The sequence below is a fragment of the Sciurus vulgaris genome (assembly GCF_902686455.1).
Source record: "Sciurus vulgaris genome assembly, chromosome: 4".
Classification (NCBI taxonomy): domain Eukaryota; kingdom Metazoa; phylum Chordata; class Mammalia; order Rodentia; family Sciuridae; genus Sciurus; species Sciurus vulgaris.
The window spans coordinates 153294930-153315735 of record NC_136464.1 but is presented as its reverse complement, the minus strand read 5'-3'; the positions used below and the strand labels follow the sequence as shown (position 1 = coordinate 153315735).

The following is a 20806-nucleotide window of genomic DNA, read 5'->3' as shown; positions in this document are numbered from 1 at the left end:
CTGTTCTATTCCAAGTGTCTGCTCATGATTTGCAGATTTTGAAGGAACAGCCAGGGGTCAGATTGTATGAGGTCTTGGCATGGTAAAAACTTTGGATTTTTTTTTCTATTATGTGCATCATATAATCGACAAGCCCTGACACTTAGGAAAAAGTAAAGTCTGTGTTTTGTCCTTATAAGGTATATAACAATATAATAGCAGATAGGAATATAGCAATATAATAGCAGATAGGAATATAACAATATTATGGCAGATAGGACTCCTTGAAATGAAATACAGTCTGGAAACCCTTAAGAAGGAACCATGATGTTTTGTGGCATTTGAGTTGGGTTATATGTGGGTAAGCATCCAAATTAATCCATGTTCTAAAATATGACAAGTGGAATATATTGTTAGCATAAATAAAATTCCTGTTTATAATACTTACTAAAAGATAAAAAACAGATGACATTTTCAAATCTATTTATCCTATGTTCAAGCTGCATGCGTGAGTACACGTGTGTGAGTGAGGAAGACATGATTGAGAAATTGTTGCTCAGTGAATCATGAAAGGCAAGATCCATCTAAAATTCAAATTCTCACTGAAAATATTCACTCTTCTTCTAAGACTATGAAGCAGAATTAAATGATAATAATTTTAAAGATTAATAGATAATGTAATTATTAATACATTGCATTAAATTTTACAAAAACTTTTTCTGATGCCAATCGTATTTCTAAAATCACTTCAATAATATAATTTGCTTCAAGAAGGTGGGGTAGTCATTTGTAAATTGTAAAATTATTTTAAAAATTATAAATACTGTAAATAAGGAGGTATTTATCTTCTAAGCTAATATTCTTTTTATCACAGATATTTTTAGCCAGGCTGAAGGAAAGTTCTTGAGTCACAGAGGAGTCTCCTATGTCCAGGGAACAGATCTGCCTTAGTACACTTGCCATGCACAGCTATTGACTGGGAGCAGCCCAAGGGAAAAATAGGTAGAGAACCTAAGGGGTATGATGTCATGAAAATCTGGACATTTTCAAGAAACTAACCAAACATACCAACAAATCAAAATACTGCAATATTTGTGGGTGTTTGTGTATTAAATAGTATTATAGTATCTGCAGCTAACTATAGACCTGATTGTCCAGAGATCAAGAAAGGATATTAGTTTATAAAAGTATTTTGGAAAATAATACAAGAATTACTCCAAATGAGAAAATATGTAGGCCCCAGATTGAGTATCAATAAGGATAAGTAAAAACATCATAAATTTTAGAATTGAAAAGAAATAGAAATTCCATGAATCCTGAAGCTCCCACCAGCAGCCTCTCTTCAGATACATCAGGAAATTGTAAAATATTCATGGAATGCAGTTTAACAGTACTTAGGAATATATTTATCACTTTAAATTCATTTATAGTAATGGGATATATGGAACAATGAGCTAAGACTTACACCATAAAACAACAACAAAAAGAAAAAACAACAGAGAAAAAAGAATAATATGATTAATGATATTTAGAATCCTGCCTGCTTTCCCTGAGTGTTGCGATGGGGAACCAGCTGTTAACTCTCCCTCTACACTATCCCAGCAGGGAAACTGGAGTATTGCTGCTTCCACAAAGTGGGGTTGGAAGAGCAGTTTCTCACCTTGTTATGCCAAAGCTACCCATTGCTGGGGAGGGGAGTCTGCTTGCTTCCTGCTTCTGCCAGGGGCATCAGCTAGCTGCTGGCTCAGAGAGGTCAAGCCTGCTTCCACCTGACCGTGGTGTCGAATGAAAGATCAACTCCTCTTGGCTGTTGAACCTATGAAGAGACGGGGAGGAAGTGGTGTCTTTGTTGGTGTGCAAGTGTAAAGCAGGTTATTATCCAAAGCTACTGTTTTCCTGATTTCTTGTTTTGAATAACAGGTTTTTATTGTTGTTTTTAAAAGTCCATTGTGAAATCTGGGTTGGAAGCTGCTGCAGCACCTCTTCCAGGATGCATGGGAGACAGCAAAAAGATCCAAGGACCGTGACCCACCTTTGCAGTTTGTCTGAGGTTCCTCTGTAGTCGGCTTTCTTTGCCGACCTTTCGGGGTTCTCCTAGGTCTTTTGGTTGGGTTATGTCCAGGGATTTTAATTGCAAGAGGGAGGACCTGGGGGCAATGAGGCTAGTCTATCTTCGGAGAACTAAAAGCTTCCGGAGCACTATGAATTTTTTTGTTGACAAATGTAGAGTGTTACCACATTTCCTTTCTTGTGGCACAAATTGTTGGAGAAGAGGTTTCCAAATCATGATGACCCACTGATTTTTTTTTTTTTTTTTCCTTAATGAGAGATTTTAGCAGTATTACTTCCAGTTTCTTCCTTCTCTAGGACCCAGGGATTCTTTCAATAAGCAAGACTGCTGTGTTGGAAATAAACTCAAAAGATTATGCTATTTTCAAAAGTAACCAGTGATAATGCTTCACGCTGGGTCCCTAGAACCTCTGTGTTTTGGTTTGGATGTGAGGTGTCTCCTAAAAGCTTACGTGTTAGACAGTGCAAGAAGGTTTGGAGGAGAAATGATTGGGCTCTAGCCTTAACCTAATCAATGAATTAATCCTTGATGGGATTAACTGAGTGGTAACTGGAGGCAGGTGGAGTGTAACTGGTGGAAGCGGTTCATTGGGGGTGTGGCTATGGGGTATATATTTGACTTTGGTGAGTGGAGTGTCTTGTTTCCTGATCATCTGTGACCTGCTTCCCTATACCGCCCTCTTCCACCATGATATTCTACCTCACCTTACAACTGAGGAATGGAGCCTGCTGTCCATGGATTGAGACCTCTGAAACTATGAGCCTCCAAATAAACTTTGTCCTCTACAATTGTTCTGATTGAATCTTTCAGTCGCAGCAGCGAAAAAGCTGACTAAAACACTGTAACTACTGAAATGTCTGCAGACGTCGACCAATGTCCCCTAGAGGACAAGATTGCTGCATGAGAGTCTCAGCAGTAGCTCATTTTCCAGACACACTAAATTGAGTTCAAAGTGTCATATATATGTAGTCAATTCTATGAACAATAAAAAATTCTTTCTTATCTTTATCTTGCTTTAATTTTTTTTTTTCTGTACTAAAGATTGAACCCAGGGGCACATTACCACTGAGTGACATTCCCTTTTTTTATTTTGAGACAGTGTTCTTAAATTGCTGAAGCTGGCCTCAACCTTGCCATCCTCCTGCCTCAGCCTACCAAGTAGTTTATCTTTATCCTGAATACATATTCTTACTGATTTGGGGACCAGAGTGGTAGTGGTGTGAGTACAATAGAAAAAAATGGTTTTGGTTGTGCTGCAAGCTGATACCCAAAAGCACCTTCATCGAACGTTCTCCAGGGAAGTGTAGGCTTTCCTTGGCAAGTGGAAACAGCCTGAGGGTTGCTGAAGAGAATGGTCTCTTTTTAAGGGTAGACTTAATAGAATGAGGAAATAGGAGAAAATAGCAAGAAAATTTAGTTTCTTTCCTCGTTTTCATCAAATTTTTCTCTTCATGTTCCAATGTACGCACCAGTTTGAAAGATCTTCTTGTTCAATATTATAGCTTGATTCCTGGGAACCCTAGATATTTTTCAGGTAATCCCTTATGTCTTTTCTGTTTTCTTCCTTCTTCTTTTTTTATCCTCCTTTTCTTCTTTCTTTTATTAATTTAAATTAACTTTATTTTTAACAAATTTATTTTTAGTATATTATTAAATTTTAGTAACATTTATAAAATAACATCTATTTATATTTAAATGGATTTTAAAATTTAATTTTGCATATTTATGTGGTACCATATGATGTTTTAATACATGTATAATTGTGTGATGTTTAAATCCGAGTAAACATATCTACCTCCACAAACATTTATCTTTATTTTTAAGGTTAAAATACTCAAAATCCTTTCTTCTAGCTTTTTGAACCATGCACTATGTTATTGTTGTCTGTATTTACCCTACTGTGCCATGCGTAGCACACCCGAACTTCTTCCTCCTGTCTAACTTTAACTTAGTACACACTGATCAACCTTATCCCAGCCCTCCTTTCTCCCTGCTCCTCCCAGCCTCTAGAACTACCATCATACTCTTAACTTGCATGAGATCAACATTTTTATATCCCACATATGAGTGAGATCATGTGGTACTTGTATTTCTGTGCCTGACTTTTTTCACTTAACATAATGATGTCCAGCTCCATCCATGTTGTCATAAATGAGATTTCTTTAAGTTGCTGAGTAGCATTCTGTGATTTATATGTACCCCAGCTCTTTATTCATTCATAAGCTGACTCACCTTTATGTTGTTCCCATTTCTGCTCCCATTTCATGGGAGTGCAGATGTCTCCTTGACATACTGATTTCCAGGTCATACAGTAGTTCTGTTTTTAATTTATTGAGGAACCTCCATACTGTTTTCCATAAAGGCTGTACTAATTTATATTCCCGGCAGCAGGATGCAAAATTTCCTTTTATCCACATCCTTGCCAGCACTTTCTATCTTTTGACTTTTTCATAATATCCATTTTTAATTGAGTGAGGTGAACTCTTGTGGCTTGGATTTGCATCTCCCTCATCATTACTGTGGTTGAACATTTTTGTCATTTATCCTTTGGCCCCTTGTGTGTCTTCTTTTGAAAAGTGTCTACTTAGGTTTATTGTATCTTACAAAATTGGGTTATTTGTCTGGTTTGTTTGGTTTAGTTTTGGCTGTTGAGTTCCCAGTATATTCTGGATATTAACCGCTTGTCAGATATATAGTTTACAAATATTTTCTCACATTCTGTAGGTTGTCACTTCACTCTGATTTTTTCCTTTGCAATGCAGAAGGTTTTAGTTTTATATAAATCCATTTGCCTGTTTTTGCTTTTGTTTTCTAGGCTTTTGAGGTTTTGTCCAAAAACTCCTTGCCCATTCCAATGTCCTGAAGCAATTTTCCTATGTTTCATTCCAGTAGTTTCATGGTTTCAGGTTTTACATTTAAGTTGTCAATCCATTTTAAGTTAATTGTTGTTAACTAGTGAGAGATAGGGATCTAGTTTCACTCTAGCATGTAAGTACTCAAGTTTCCCAACACCATATGTTGAAAAGAATTTTCTTTTTCAAATGCAATTTCTTAGTATCTGTTATGGTTTAGATATTAGGTGTCCTCCAAACACTCATGTATGTAATAATGCAAGAAAACTTAGAGATAAAATCTTTGGGTTATGAGAGTTTTAACCTTATCTGTACATTAATCCCCTGATAGTGATTAACTGGGTGATAACTATAGGCAGTTAGGCAGGGAGGGTGTGATTAGAGGAGGTGGGTCACTGAGGGCATGCTTTTTTTTCTTTTAATTTATTTTTATTTTAAACATCTGGGATGAGGGCATGCTTTGGGGGGTTACATTTTGTCCATGGTGAGGGGCGCTTTCTCTCTCTATTTCCTAGTGTTATGTTCTCGGTTAGTTTCTCTGCCACACCTTTCTGCCATGATGTTCTGCCACACCTTGAGCCCAGAGTAATGGAGCTGTCTGTCTATGGACTGAGACCTCTGAAATCGTGAGCTCCTAAATAAACTCTTCCTTCTCTAAAATTGTTCCTATCAGGTGTTTTGGTAACAACAGGGGAAAGATGACTAAAACAGCACCTTTGTTGAAAATGGGTTGGCTGTAGATGCATGTATTTACTTCTAGGCTATTCTATTCCGTTTGTCCACGTGTTCATTTTTATGTCAACACTACGCTGTATTGATTGCTAAAGCTTTGTAGTATATTTTGAAATTAGGTAGTGTAATGCCTTCTGCTTTGTTCATTTTCCACGAATGAACAAAATGGCTTTGGCTAGTTAAATATTTTGTTGTTGTTTTTGTTGTTATTGTTCCATATAGATTGAAAGGGTTGCTCTAGTTCTGTGAAGCCTGTCTCTGGAATTTGATAGGAATTACATTGAATCTGTAGATTGCTTTAGGTAGTAGGGACATTTTAACAACATTGATCTTCCAAATCATGAACATTGGGTATCTTTTCATTTTTTTGTCTTTAGTTCCTTTTACTAACATTTTATAGTTTGCATTTTACAGATCTTTCATCTCTTTGGTTTAACTTATTTCTAGGTATTTTATTATTTTTGTAGATGTTGTAAATGAGATTTTTTTCTTCATTTCTACTTCAGATAATTTGCTATTAGTGTATAGAAATGGTAATGATTTTTGCATCTTGCAACTTTCCTAAATTCCTTTATTAATTCTAATAGTTTTTTGAGTGAACTTTTAGGGTTTTGTATATGTAAGATTATATCATCTAAAGTGATAATTTTATTTCCTCTTTTCCAATTTGGATGCCCATTCTTTTTCTTGCCTTTTTTCTATGGCTAGGACTGCCAGTACTATATTGAATAAAAATGGGAATCCTTGTTTTTAATCTAAGAGAGAAAGCTTTCAGTTTTTCCCCATTCAGTGTAATGTTAGCTGTTGACTTTTTTGTTGAATTTATTGTGTGAATGAAATTTCCTTCCATACCTATTTTTTGTGTTATTTACCAATTCTTTTTCAGTATCTCATCATATACTTTTTGTCCTTCATTCTGTTAATGTGGTGGATCATATTTTTGATTTGCTTGTATTGAACAATCCTTCCTTCCCTTGGATGACTCTCACTTGATTGTGGTGTATAATCTTTTTAATGTAATGGTTAATTTGATTTAATAGTGTTTGGTTGAGAATGCTTGCATCTGTGTTTATCAAGGATATTGGAAGGATTTGGGCCCATGAGTCTTTTCTTTCCTTTTTTGTTTGTTTAATAATGTGAGACTGACCTTGTATAACAAATTTGAAAGAATTTCCTCCTCTTCATTAAAAAAAATCTGAGAATAATTAATTTTAATTTTTCTTTAAGTGTTAGCAGAATTTGGCATTGAAGCTGTCAGGTCCTGGGTAATTCTTCAATAGAATAGTTTTTATTACTGATTCAATCACATTATTTGTTATTGGCCTGTTCAGATTTATTATTTCTTCATGTTTCAATCTTAGAAAGATGTATGTGTCCAGCAATTTGTCCTTTTATTCTCAATTATCAACTTTGTTGATATATAGCTTTTCATAAAAGTCTCTAATGATCCTTTCTTTTTCTGTGGTGTAAGTTGTAATGTCTCATTTTACATCTTTGATTTCATTTATTTCGGTCAACTCTCTTTTCCTTAGTTTAGCTAAGAGTTTGTCCATTTTGCTTATATTTTTTGAAGAACCAGGTCTTCATTTCATTGATACCTTGTACTTTTTAATCTGTTCCATTTGTTTGTTCTCTGATCTTTATTATTTCTTTCCTTTTACTAATTTCAGGTTCAATGTGTTTTCATTTTTCTAGTTCTTTGTGAGACAGTGCTAGGTTGTTTATTTAAGATTTTTCTGACTTGGATTAGATGTTGACAGTTATCAACTTCCCTCTTAGTGATGTTTTGCTGCATTCCATAGGTTTTGATGTGTTGAATCTACATTTTTATTTGCTTCAAGAAATCTTTGAATTTTCTCCTTGATTTCTTCCTTGATTCAAATGTAAATTGCTTAATTTCCATGTATTTGTATAGTTTCCAAAGTTTTACTGTTATTGATTTCTAGTTTATTACATTGCGGTTGGAAAAGACACTTGATATGATTTCAAGTTTTCAAAATTTTTTGAGACTTGTATTGTGGCCTAGCATATGATCTATTCCCCAAAATGTTCCATGTGCTGATGAGAAAAATGTCTATTCTGTAGCAGTTGGATAGAATGTTTTGTAGATGCTGTTAGATCAATTTAGTCTAGGGTACAATTTAACTCTGCCATTTATCTATTGATTTTTCTGTCTGGATATTTTTTTAATTGGTGAAATTGTGGCATTAAAGACCCTTATAACTATCCCATTAGGCTTATCAATGTATGTTTCTACATTTGACAACTTCATTATTGGGTGCATATGTATTGTGAATTGTTATTTATTCTTGCTGGATTAACCCCTTTATTATGAATCTATCTTATCTGCTTTGATTTAAAGTTTATTTCATCTGATGCAATTATGACTGCTCCTGCTCTCCTATGGATTCCCTTTGCCTGGAATATTTCCTCTCTCACCTTAAGCCTGCACTTAGCAGTGAAGTGACTTTCTTTTGAGCAACGACTAGTTTGGTTGTGTTCTTGTATCCGTTCAGTCTTCTTTTTTTTTTTTTTTTTCATTTTTTATATTTATTTATTTTTAAATTTATTTTTATTAAAAATCATAAATTTCCATAGGGCAATCTTGTTTGATTCATTCTGTTATTTTTTCCCTTCCCCCCACCCCTCCACCCCTCCCACCCCTCTTTTCCCTCTATACAGACCTTCCTTCCTCCATTCTTACCACCCTCCTTATCTCTAACCCTAAACCTAACCATAACCCTAACACTAACACCTCCTACCCCCTCTTATATGTCCTCATCCGCTTATCAGCGAGATCATTCGTCCTTTAGTTTTTTGAGATTGGCTTATCTCACTTAGCATGATATCCTCCAATTTCATCCATTTGCCTGCAAATGCCATAATTTTATCATTCTTGATGGCGGAGTAATATTCCATTGTATATATATATACCACAGTTTCTTTATCCATTCATCAACTGAAGGGCATCTAGGTTGGTTCCACAATCTGGCTATAGTGAATTGAGCAGCTATGAACATTGATGTGGCTGTATCTCTGTAGTGTGCTGATTTTAAGTCCTTTGGGTATAGGCCAAGGAGTGGGATAGCTGGATCAAATGGTGGTTCCATTCCAAGATTTCTAAGGAATCTCCATACTGCTTTCCAGAGTGGCTGCACTAATTTGCAACCCCACCAGCAATGTATGAGTGTACCTTTTTCCCCACATCCTCTGCAACACTTATTGTTGCTTGTTTTCTTGATAATTGCCATTCTAATTGGGGTGAGATGAAATCTTAGGGTAGTTTTGATTTGCATTTCTCTTATTACTAGAGATGTTGAACACTTTTTCATGTATCTGTTGATTGCTTGTACATCTTCTTCTGTGAAGTGCCTGTTCATTTCCTTAGCCCATTTGTTGATTGGATTATTTGTATTCTTGGTGTACAGTTCTTTGAGTTCTTTATAGATTCTGGAAATTAGCGCTCTATCAGAAGTATGAGTGCAAAGATATTCTCCCACTCTGTAGGCTCTCTCTTCACATTACTGATAGTTTCCTTTGCTGATAGAAAGCTTTTTAGTTTGAATCTATCCCAGTGGTTGATTCTAGCTTTTATTTCTTGTGCTATGGGAGTCCTGTTAAGGAAGTCTGATCCTAAGCCAACAAGTTGATATTTGGACCTACTTTTTCCTCTATAAGATGCAGGGTCTCTGGTCTGATTTCAAGGTCCTTGATCCATTGTGAGTTGATTTTTGTGCAGGGGAGACATAGGGGTTTAATTTCATTCTGTTGCATATGGATTTCCAGTTTTCCCAGCACCATTTGTTGAAGAGGCTATCTTTTCTCCATTGCATATTTTTGGCAACTTTGTCTATTATGAGAAAATTGTGTTTATTTGGGTTTGTGTCCATATCCTCTATTCTGTACCATTGATCTACCTGTCTATTTTGGTACCAATACCATGCTGTTTTTGTTACTATTGCTTTGTAATAGAGTTGAAAATCTGGTATTGCGATACCACCTGCTTCGCTCTTTCTACTGAGGATTGCTTTAGTTATTCTGGGTTTCTTATTCTTCCAGATGAATTTCATAATTGCTTGCTCTATTTCTGTAAGGTACATTATTGGGATTTTAATTGGAATTACATTGAATCTGTATAGCACTTTTGGTAGTATGGCCATTTTGACAATATTAATTCTGCCTATCCAAGAGCATGGGAGATCTTTCCATCTTCTAAGGTTATCTTTAATTTCTTTCTTTAGTGTTCTGTAGTTCTCATTGTAGAGGTCTTTCACCTCTTTTGTGAGATTGATTCCCAAGTATTTTATTTTTTTCCAATGCTATGGTGAATGGGATAGTTTTCCTAATTTCTCTTTCTGAAGATTCATCACTTATGTATAAAAATGCGTTGGATTTATGAGCATTGATCTTGTAACCTGCTACTTTACTGAATTCACTTATGAGTTCTAAGAGTTTTCTGGTAGAATTTCCAAGTTCCTCTAAATACATAATCATGTCATCAGTGAATAGATATAGCTTGAGTTCTTCTTTTCCAAATCGTATCCCTTTAATTTCTTTGGTTTGTCTAATTGCTCTGGCTGGAGTCTCAAAGACGATGTTGAATAGAAGTGGTGAAAGAGGGCATCCCTGCCTTGTTCCAGTTTTTAGGGGGAATGCTTTCAGTTTTTCACCATTTAGAATGATATTGGCCATGAGCTTAGCGTAGATGGCCTTCACTATGTTAAGGAATGTTCCCAATATCTCAATTTTCTCTAGAGTTTTGAGCATGAAGGGATGCTGTATTTTACAAATGCTTTTTCTGCATCTATTGAAATAATCATGTGATTCTTAACATTTAGTCTGTTGATATGGTGAATGACATTTATTGATTTCCGGGTGTTGAAACAACCTTGCATCCCTGTGATAAAACCCACTTGATCATGGTACACTATCTTTTTAATATATTTTTGTATGCGATTTGCTAAAATTTTGTTGAGAATTTTTGCGTCAATGTTCATTAAGGATATTGGTCTGAAGTTTTCTTTCCTTGCTGTGTCTCTGTCTGGTTTAGGTATCAGTGTGATATTGGCTTCATAGAATGAGTTTGGGAGGGTTCCCTCCTCTTCTATTTTATGGAATACTTTGAGAAGTATTGGAATGAGCTCTTCTTTAAAGGTTTTGTAGAACTCGGCTGAGAACCCATCTGGTCCCGGACTTTTCTTTGTTGGTAGGCTTTTGATGACCTCTTCTATTTCATTGCTTGAAATTGATTCATTTAAGTTGTGTATGTCCTCCTCGCTCAGTTTAGGTAATTCATATGTCTCTAGAAACTTGTTGATGTCTTCGAGGTTTTCTGTTTTGTTGGAGTATAGATTTTCAAAATAGCTTCTAATTATGTTTTGTATTTCACTCGTGTCTGTTGTGATATTTCCTTGTTCATTCCGAATATTAGTAATCTGAGTTTTCTCCCTCTTTCTTTTTTTTAGTGTGGCTAAGGGTTTAGCAATATTGTTTATGTTTTCAAAGAATCAACTATTTATTTTGTTAATTTTCTGATTGTTTCTTTTGTTCCAATTTCGTTGATTTTGGCTCTGATTTTAACTATTTCCTGTCTTCTACTACTTTGGTGTTGGTCTGCTCTTCTTTTTCTAGGGCTTTGAGTTGTAGTATTAAGTCATTTATTTGTTGATTTCTACTTCTTTTGTTGAATGCACCCCATGAAATAAATCTTCCTCTAAGTACTGCTTTCATAGTGTCCCAGAGATTTTGATATGATGTGTCTTTGTTCTCGTTTATTTCTAAAAACTTTTTTATTTCCCTCCTGATGTCTTCTGTTATCCATTCATCATATAATAGTGTATTATTTAATCTCCAGGTATTGGAGAAGTTTCTGTTTTTTATTCTGTCATTTATTTCTAATTTCAAATCATTATGGTCTGATAGAGTACAAAGTAGTTTCTCTATCTTCTTGTATTTGCTAACAGTAGCTTTGTGGCATAAAACATCGTCTATTTTAGAGAAGGATCCATGTGCTGCTGAGAAGAAAGTGTATTCCTTCTTTGTTGGATGGTATATTCTATATAAGTCGGTTAAGTCTAAATTGTTGATTGTGTTATTGAGATCTGTGGTTTCTTTATTCAATTTGTGTTTGGAAGATCTATCCAGCGGTGAGAGAGGTGTGTTAAAATTGCCTAGTATTATTGTATTGTGGTCTATTTGATTTCTGGAATTGAGAAGGATTTGTTTGACGTACATGGATGAGCCAATGTTCGGGGCATAGATATTTATGATTGTTATGTGTTGCTGATTTATGCTTCCCTTGAGCAGTATGTAATGTCCTTCTTTATCCCTTCTGACTAGTTTTGGCTTGAAGTCCACATTATCTGAAATGAGGATGGATACTCCAGCTTTTTTGCTGTGTCCGTGTGCGTGGTATGTTTTTTCCCATCTCTTCACCTTTAGTCTATGGGTATCTCTTTCTATGAGATGAGTCTCTTGCAGGCAGCAAATTGTTGGATTTTTCTTTTTAATCCATTCTGCCAGTCTATGTCTTTTGATTGATGAGTTCAGGCCATTAACGTTCAGGGTTATTATTGTGATATGATTTGTATTCCCAGTCATTTGACTCATTTTTGTTTTTTGACATGATTTGGTTTCTCCTTTATTTGGCTATTCCTTTAGGCTAGTTCCTCCCTTTGCTGATTTGCATCGTTGTTTTTCATCTCTTCCTCATGAAACATTTTGCTGAGAATGTTCTGTAATGCCGGCTTTCTTTTTGTAAATTCCTTTAGCTTTTGTTTATCATGGAAGGATCTTATTTCGTCATCAAATCTGAAAGTAAGCTTTGCTGGGTATAAGATTTTTGGTTGGCATCCATTTTCTTTCAGGGCTTGGTAAATGTTGTTCCAGCCCTTCTAGCTTTTAGGGTCTGGATTGAAAAATCTGCTGATATTCTTATTGGTTTCCCCCTGAATGTAATTTGATTTTTTTCTCTCGTGGCCTTTAAAATTCTGTCTTTATTTTGTATGTTAGGTATTTTCATAATAATGTGCCTTGGTGTGGGTCTGTTGTAATTTTGTATATTTGGAGTCCTATAAGCCTCTTGTACTTGGTTTTCCATTTCATTCTTCAGATTTGGGAAATTTTCTGATATTATTTCATTGAATAGATTGTTCATTCCTTTGTTTGTTTCTCTAAGCCTTCCTCAATCCCAATAATTATTAAATTTGGCCTTTTCATGATATCCCATAATTCTTGTAGATTCTGTTCATGATTTCTTACCATCTTTTCTGTTTGGTCAACTTTGTTTTCAAGATTAAATATTTTGTCTTCGATATCTGAGGTTCTGTCTTCCAGGTGTTCTATCCTATTGGTTATGTTTTCTATGGAGTTTTTAACTTGGTTTATTGTTTCCTTCATTTCAAGGATTTCTGTTTGGTTTTTTTTCAATATCTCTAACTCTTTATTGAAATGATCTCTTGCTTCCCGTATTTGCTCCTTTAACTGTTGATTGGTGCGATCATTTAATGCCTGCATTTGCTCTTTCATCTCCTCGTTTGTTCTCTGATTGTTTTAATTATGTACCTTCTGAACTCCCTTTCTGACAATTCTTCTGCTGTGCTGTCATTTTTTTATTGATATAGTATCTAGGTTTGTTTGGGACATTTTCTTCCCTTGATTTCTCATATTGGTCAGGTGTCAGTGGGACTTTGTGATATTGCAGAATTCTTTTATTGGTTTATATTGTCCCTGTAGATTTCCAGTGTATCACCTTCCTGCCTTCAGTCGCCTGAAGTCTTGGAGTAACTTGATAATGCAGTGCTTCCAAGGAAAGCTGCTACTAGCCTGCTACTGGTTCCAGGACTTGGAGGTGGCTCTGTGTGGAAAGTCTCTCACTGGGGAGTCTGCTCCCAGAAGCTAGCCTGGAAAGGCGCTTCCCGCCAGAGGAGGCTGGGCTGCGTGCTGCTTGGGGAAGTCCCTGGCTGCCCTGTCCTGGTCCTTGAAGCAACCTGCGGGCAGGAACTCGCCGCCCTGATTCAGGGACTTGAAGCTTTGTTCTGTGCAGAAAGGCTCTCACTTGGGGGCCTGCTCCGAGATGCTGGAGAATCTGGCCCCGTGGGAGGAGCCCACCGCCGGAGTGCTCAGGGCCGCCTGGGGAAGACTCTAATAAGCCACTTGAATCTGGGCCTGCCACCCGGGCAGTGCTTCACCGGTTGGGAGAGACTCACCCCGAGGCTCTATTTTAGTCTGAGTCGTTCAATGCCTTCCCTTCTTGAATCCTGGGTTCTGGAGCGACTGGAGATGCAGTCAACCTCTAGTCCACCATCTTGGATCACCCCATGGAAAAAACCTGCGGCCAGGGGGTCGGGGAGGCAGGTCCGCCTGGAGAGGTCTCTGGCTGCCTTGCTCTGGTCCCAGAGGCTGCTTGCAGGCCGGAGGTCACCACTTGCTTGGGGACTTGTGGCTGGCTCTGTGTGGAAAGGCTCTAACTGGGCGGTCTGCTCTGAGAAGCTAGCCTGGAAAGGCGCTTCCCACCGGAGGGGGCTGGGCTGCGGGCTGCTTGGGGAAGTCCCTGGCTGCCCTGTCCTGGTCCCTGAAGCAACCTGCGGGCAGGAACTTGCCACCCTGGTTCAGGGACTTGAAGCTTGGTTCTGTGCAGAAAGGCTCTCACTGGGGGGCCTGCTCCGAGATGCTGGAGAATCTGGCCCGGTGGGAGGAGCCCACCGCCGGAGTGCGCAGGGCTGCCTGGGGAGGACTCTAGCGGCTCTGCCCTACTCTAATAAGCCACCTGAATCCGGGCCTGCCGCCCGGGCAGCGGGCAGCACTTCACTGGGTGGGGGAGACTCACCCTGTGGCTCTATTTTAGTCCGAGTCTCTCAATGCCTCCCCTTCTTGAATCCTGGGTTCTGGAGCGACCAGAGATGCAGTCACCCTCTAGTCCGCCATCTTGGATCACCCCGTTCATTCTTTTACTTTTAATTGGAGAATCTAATCCATTTACATTCAAAGTAATTATCGATAAGTAAGGTCTTACTACAGTTATTTTAGAACTTGTTTTCTAGTTTTATTGCAGTTCCTATTTTGTTACCATTTTCTCTTTTTTTGTGGTTAAGTTATTTACTCTAGTAGTGTGCTTTCATTCTTCCTTATTTTTCATTTGTCCATAATATATTTTCCCTTTGTGATTATAATGAAGCTTACAAACATTTTAATTATATAGAGCTGTTTTGAAATGAGAGCAACATAATGGTAAAGATAAGCAAAGAAACAAGAATTTTAAAAACCCAGAAGATAGACTAATATAAAAGTCAACGCTTGCACTTCATTACTACAAATGGTTTGAATTTTTGATGCCCTATTTTAAATTTTCTAATGTTACCAATCTCTTATCATATTAATGTAGTTATTATTATTTTAATTGTTTTATTTTAGTTTTTATACTAAAGATGTTAATGGCTTATGTGCCATTGTTTACAGGACTATAGTATTCTGAATTTGTCTTTTACCAGTGAATTTTGTACATTCTGATAATTTATTTTTATTCATTAATACCTCTTTATGTTTTGGATAATTTCCTTTAGCATTTCTTATAGAACAGGTCTGTTGGGGATATATTCTATCAACTTTGGTTTGTCTGGGAATGTCTGTATCTTTCCTTCATTTATAAATAATGGCTTTGCTTAGTTCAGTATTCTTGATTCCTTAAGTGCTATGAAGATCTCATGTACCTTCTGGCCAATATGGTCTCTTCTGAGAAGTTTGCTGACCATGGAATTGGAATACCCTTATGTGTTCTTTGTTTCTTTTCTCTAGCTGCCTTGAGACTCTTCTCTTTATCTTTCACCATTGAAAGCTTGATGATCATAAAATGTCTTGGGGTAAAGTTGGTTGAGTTGAATCTGAGAGGTGACCTTCCACCTTCCTGTACCTGGATATTTTTGTATTCTTCTCTAGGTTTGGGAAACTTTCTGCTATTATCTCTTTGAATAGGCTTTTTATTCCTTTAGTATTCTCAAGTCCTTGAACTGCAGTAACCCAAATATATGCTCATTTAATCTGTCCCAAAGTTCCCATGGTTTTCTTTCTTTCTCTTCATTTTTTTTTCTCCTCCAAAAGTTTGTATTTTCAAATAGTCTGTCTTTAAACTCACCAGTTATTTCTTCCATTTGATCTATCCTGCTACTGTTGTCTTCTATGATGTTTTTATTTCACTTAGTATATATTCTTCATCTCAAGGATTTGTTTTTTTTTTTAAGATTGCTTCCATCTCTCTGTTAGTTTACCTGTTGCAGTCTGGAATTATGGCCCCTACCCCCTCTTTCTTTTATCGAACATCCTTAAAACAGCTATCTTAAATCTACATCAGAATTTGCTTATATTACTTTTCACCAAGAAGTCGCTGAAAGCTAAGAAGGAAGCTCCTGCCCCTCCCAAAACTGAAACCAAAGCCAAAGCTTTGAAGGCTAAGAAGGCAGTGTTTCCTAAGGGCTGCTTTCTGGCATAACATATGGTCTATTATCGAGAAGGTTCCATGTGCTCTGAGAAGAAAATGAATCCACTCATTGATGGATGGACTATTCTATATATGTCTATTTAGTCTAGGATATTGATTGTGTTATTGAGTTCTATGGTTTCTTTGTTTGGTTTTTGTTTGGAAGATCTATCTATTAGTGACAGCGGTGCATTAAAGTCACCGAGAATTATTGTGTTATGGTTTATGTGATTCCTGAAATTGAGAAGGATTTGTTTGATGTACAGGGATGCACCATTGTTTGGGGCATAAATATTTACTATCATTATGTCTCCTGATTTATGGTTCCCTTAAGCAGTATGAAATGTCCTTCTTTATCTCTTCTCACTAACTTTGGCTTGAAGTCCACTTTATCTGATATAAGGATGGAAACCCCTGCTTTTTTACTGAGTCCATGTGCGTGGTAGGTTTTTTCCCATCCTTTCACCTTTAGTCTGTGGATGTCTTTTTCTATGAGATGAGTCTCTTGCAGACAGCATATTGTAGGGTCTTTCTTTTTAATCCATTCTGCCAGTGTGTATCTTTTGATCGATGAGTTTAGGCCATTAACATTCAAGGTTATTATTGAGATATGATTTGTTCCAAGCCCTTCTAGCTTTTAGAGTCTGGGTTGAGAAATCGGCTGCTATCCATATTGGTCTCCCCCTATATGTAATCTGATGCTTTTCTCTCACGGCCTTCAAAATTCTTTCTTTATTTTGAATGTTAGGCATTTTCATTATAATGTGCCTTGATGTGGATCTGTTGTGATTTTGTGCATTTGGTGTTCTGTAAGCCTCTTGTATTTGATTTTCCATTTCGTTCTTCAGGTTTGGGAAATTTTCTGGTATTATTTCATTGAATAGGTTGTTCATTCCTTTGGTTTGTATCTCTGTGCCTTCCTCAATCCCAATAATTCTTAAATTTGGTCTTTCCATGATGTCCCATAGTTCTTGGAGATTCTGTTCATGATTTCTTTCCATCTTCTCTGTTTGGGCAACTTTAGCAGATCATAATGGACTGAGAGTAGAAATCAATGACAAAATAAAAAACAGAAATTACTCTCACACCTGGAGACTAAATAATATGCTGTTGAATGAACCATGGATAATAGAAAACATCAGGGAGGAGATAAAAAAATTCTTAGAGGTCAATGGGAAGGACGATACAACATGTCAAAATCTCTGGGACACTATGAAATTGGTACTAAGAGGAAAATTCATTGCATGGAGCGCATTCCAGAAAAGAAGGAAAAGTCAACAACTAAACAACCTAACATTACAGCTCAAAGCCCTAGAAAAAGAAGAATAGAATCATAGCAAAAGTAGTAGAAGACAGGAAATAATTAAAATCAGAGCTGAAATCAATGAAATTGAAACTAAAGAAACAATTCAAAAAATTGACAAAACAAAAAGTTGGTTCTTTGAGAAAGTAAACAAAATAGACAAACCCTTAGCCACACTAACAAAGAGAAGGAGAGAGAAAACTCAAATTACTAAAATTTGTGATGAAAAAGGAAATACCATGACAGACACCACTGAGATACAGAACATAATGAGAAACTACTTTGAAAATCTGTATTCCAACAAAATAGAAACTACCGAAGACATTGACAAATTTCTAGAGACATATGCTCCTCTCAAACTGAACCAGGAGGACATACACAATTTAAACAAATCAATATCAAGCAATGAAATAGAAGAAGCCATTAAAAATCTATCATCCAAGAAAAGCCCTGGACCAGATGGATTTTCAGCCGAGTACTACAAGACCTTCAAAGAAGAACTCATTCCAATACTTCTCAAAGTATTCCAGGAAATAGAAAAGGAGGGTACCCTACCAAACTCATTCTATGAAGCTAATATCACCCTCATACCCAAACCAGGAAAAGACACATCAAGGAAAGAAAATTTTAGACCAATATCCTTGATGAATATAGATGCAAAGATCCTTAACAAAATACTGGCAAACCGTATCCAAAAACATATTAAGAAAATCGTGCACCACAATCAAGTGGGGTTCATCCCTGGAATGCAAGGCTGGTTTAACATCCATAAATCAATAAACGTAATCCATCATGTCAATAGACTTAAGGATAAGAATCATATGGTTATTTCAATTGATGCAGAAAAAGCGTTCGACAAAATACAACACCCCTTCATGCTGAAAACACTAGAAAAAATAGGGATAGTAGGAACATACCTGAACATTGTAAAGGCTATTTATGCTAAGCCCATGGCCAGCATCATTCTTAATGGAGAAAAACTGAAAGTATTCCCTTTAAAAACGGGAACAGGACAGGGATGTCCTCTTTCACCACTTCTATTCAACATTGTCCTTGAAACTCTAGCCAGAGCAATTAGACAAACTAAAGAAATTAAAGGGACACGAATAGGAAAAGAGGAACTTAAGCTGTCGCTATTTGCTGATGACATGATTTTATATTTAGAGGATCCAAAAAACTCCTCCAGAAAACTTCTAGACCTCATCAATGAATTCAGCAAAATAGCAGGCTATAAAATCAACACGCATAAATCTAAAGCATTTTTATACGCAAGTGGTGAAACAGCTGAAAGGGAAATGAGGAAAACAACTCCATTTGCAGTAGCCTCAAAAAAAAAAAAAAAAAAAAAAAAAAAACAACAACAACAAAAAAAAAAAAAAAACTTGGGAATCAATCTAACCAAAGAGGTAAAAGATCTCTACAATGAAAACTTCAAAACATTGAAGAAAGAAATTGAGGAAGACCTTAGAAGATGGAAAGATCTCCCATGTTCTTGGATAGGCAGAATTAATATTGTCAAAATGGCCATACTACCAAAAGTGCTATACAGATTCAATGCAATTCCAATTAAAATCCCAATGATGTACCTTACAGAAATAGAGCAAGCAATCATGAAATTCATCTGGAAAAATAAGAAACCCAGAATAGGTAAAAGAATCCTTAGCAGGAAGAATGAAACAGGGGGTATCGCAATACTAGAACTTCAACTATACTACAAAGCAATAGTAACAAAAGTGGCATCGTATTGGTACCAAAACAGGTAGATCAATGGTACAGAATAGAGGACATGGACACAAACCCAAATAAATACAATTTTCTCATACTAGACAAAGGTGCCAAAAATATGCAATGGAGAAAAGATAGCCTCTTCAACAAATGGTGCTGGGAAAACTGGAAATCCATATGCAACAGAATGAAATTAAACCCTTATGTCTCCCTGCACAAAAATCAACTCACAATGGATCAAGGACCTTGAAATCAGACCAGAGACCCTGCATCTTATAGAGGAAAAAGTAGGTCCAAATATCAACTTGTTGGCTTAGGATCAGACTTCCTTAACAGGACTCCCATAGCACAAGAAATAAAAGCAAGAATTAATAACTGGTATAGATTCAAACTAAAAAGCTTTCCCTCAGCAAAGGAAACTATCAGCAATGTGAAGAGAGAGCCTACAGAGTGAGAGAATATCTTTGCCACTCATACTTCAGATAGAGCACTAATTTCCAGAATGTATAAAGAACTCAAAAAACTCTACACCAAGAATACAAATAATCCAATGAACAAATGGGCTAAGGATATGAACAGACACTTCATAGAAGAAGATTTTAAAGCAATCAACAAACATATGAAAAAATGTTCACCATCTTTAGTAATAAGAGAAATGCAAATCAAAACTACACTAAGATTCCATCTTACCCCAATTAGAATGGTGATTATCAAGAATACAAGCAACAATAGGTGTTGCAGAGAATGTGGGGAAAAAGGTACACTCCTACATTGCTGGTGGGGTTGCAAATTAGTGTAGCCACTCTGGAAAGCAGTATGGAGATTCCTTAGAAAACTTGGAATGGACCCACCATTTGACCCAGCTCTCCCACTCCTTGACCTATACCCAAAGGACTTAAAATCAGCATGCTACAGAGATACAGCCACATCAATGTTAATAGCTGCTCAATTCACAATAGCTAGAGTGTGGAACCAACCTAGATGTCCTTCATTTGATGAATGGATAAAGAAACTATGGTATATAGATACAATGGAATATTACTCAGCTATAAAGAATAATAAAATTATGGCATTTGCAGGCAAATGGATGAAATTGGAGAATATCATGATAAGTGAGATAAGCCAATCTCAAAAAACCAAAGGACGAATGATCTTGCTGAGAAGCTGATGATGACATATAATGGGGTGTGGGAGGGGGGCAAGAATGGTGGAAGGAGGCACTGTGTAGAGGGAAAAGAGGGATTGGAGGGGTGGGGGGGGGGAAGAAGAAAAAAAAAAAAAAAGAAGGCAGTGTTGAAGGGTGTCCACAGCCATAAACAGAAGATCCACACATCACCTATCTTCCAGCAACCCAAGATGTGTGGCTCCAGAGGCAGCCCGAATATTCTCAGAAGAGGGCCCCCAGGAGAAACAAGCTTGATCACTATGCCATTAAAGCTCCCGTGACCACTGAGTCAGCCATGAAGAAGATTGAAGACAACAACACATGTGTCTTCACTGGGGACATCAAGGCCAACAAACACCAGATCAAACAAGCTGTAAAGAAGCTCTATGACATTGATGTGGCCAAGGTTAACACCCTTATCAGTCCTGATGGAGAGAAGAAGGCATAGGTTGGACTGGCTCCTGATTATGAAGCTTCGGATGTTGCCAATATAATTAGGATCATCTAA

General features: G+C 36.8%; 1 pseudogene across 1 annotated transcript in view; it reads left to right on the top strand.

The window, feature by feature from the left end:
* The window catches only part of LOC306660298 (large ribosomal subunit protein uL23-like), a 26433-nt pseudogene extending 5627 nt beyond the window's left edge, over nucleotides 1–20806 (top strand). Inside the window, exons 2-3 of the transcript in view lie at nucleotides 15892–16084; nucleotides 20421–20806. The product of the transcript in view is annotated as a large ribosomal subunit protein uL23-like (transcript). The remainder of the gene's footprint in view (nucleotides 1–15891; nucleotides 16085–20420) is intronic.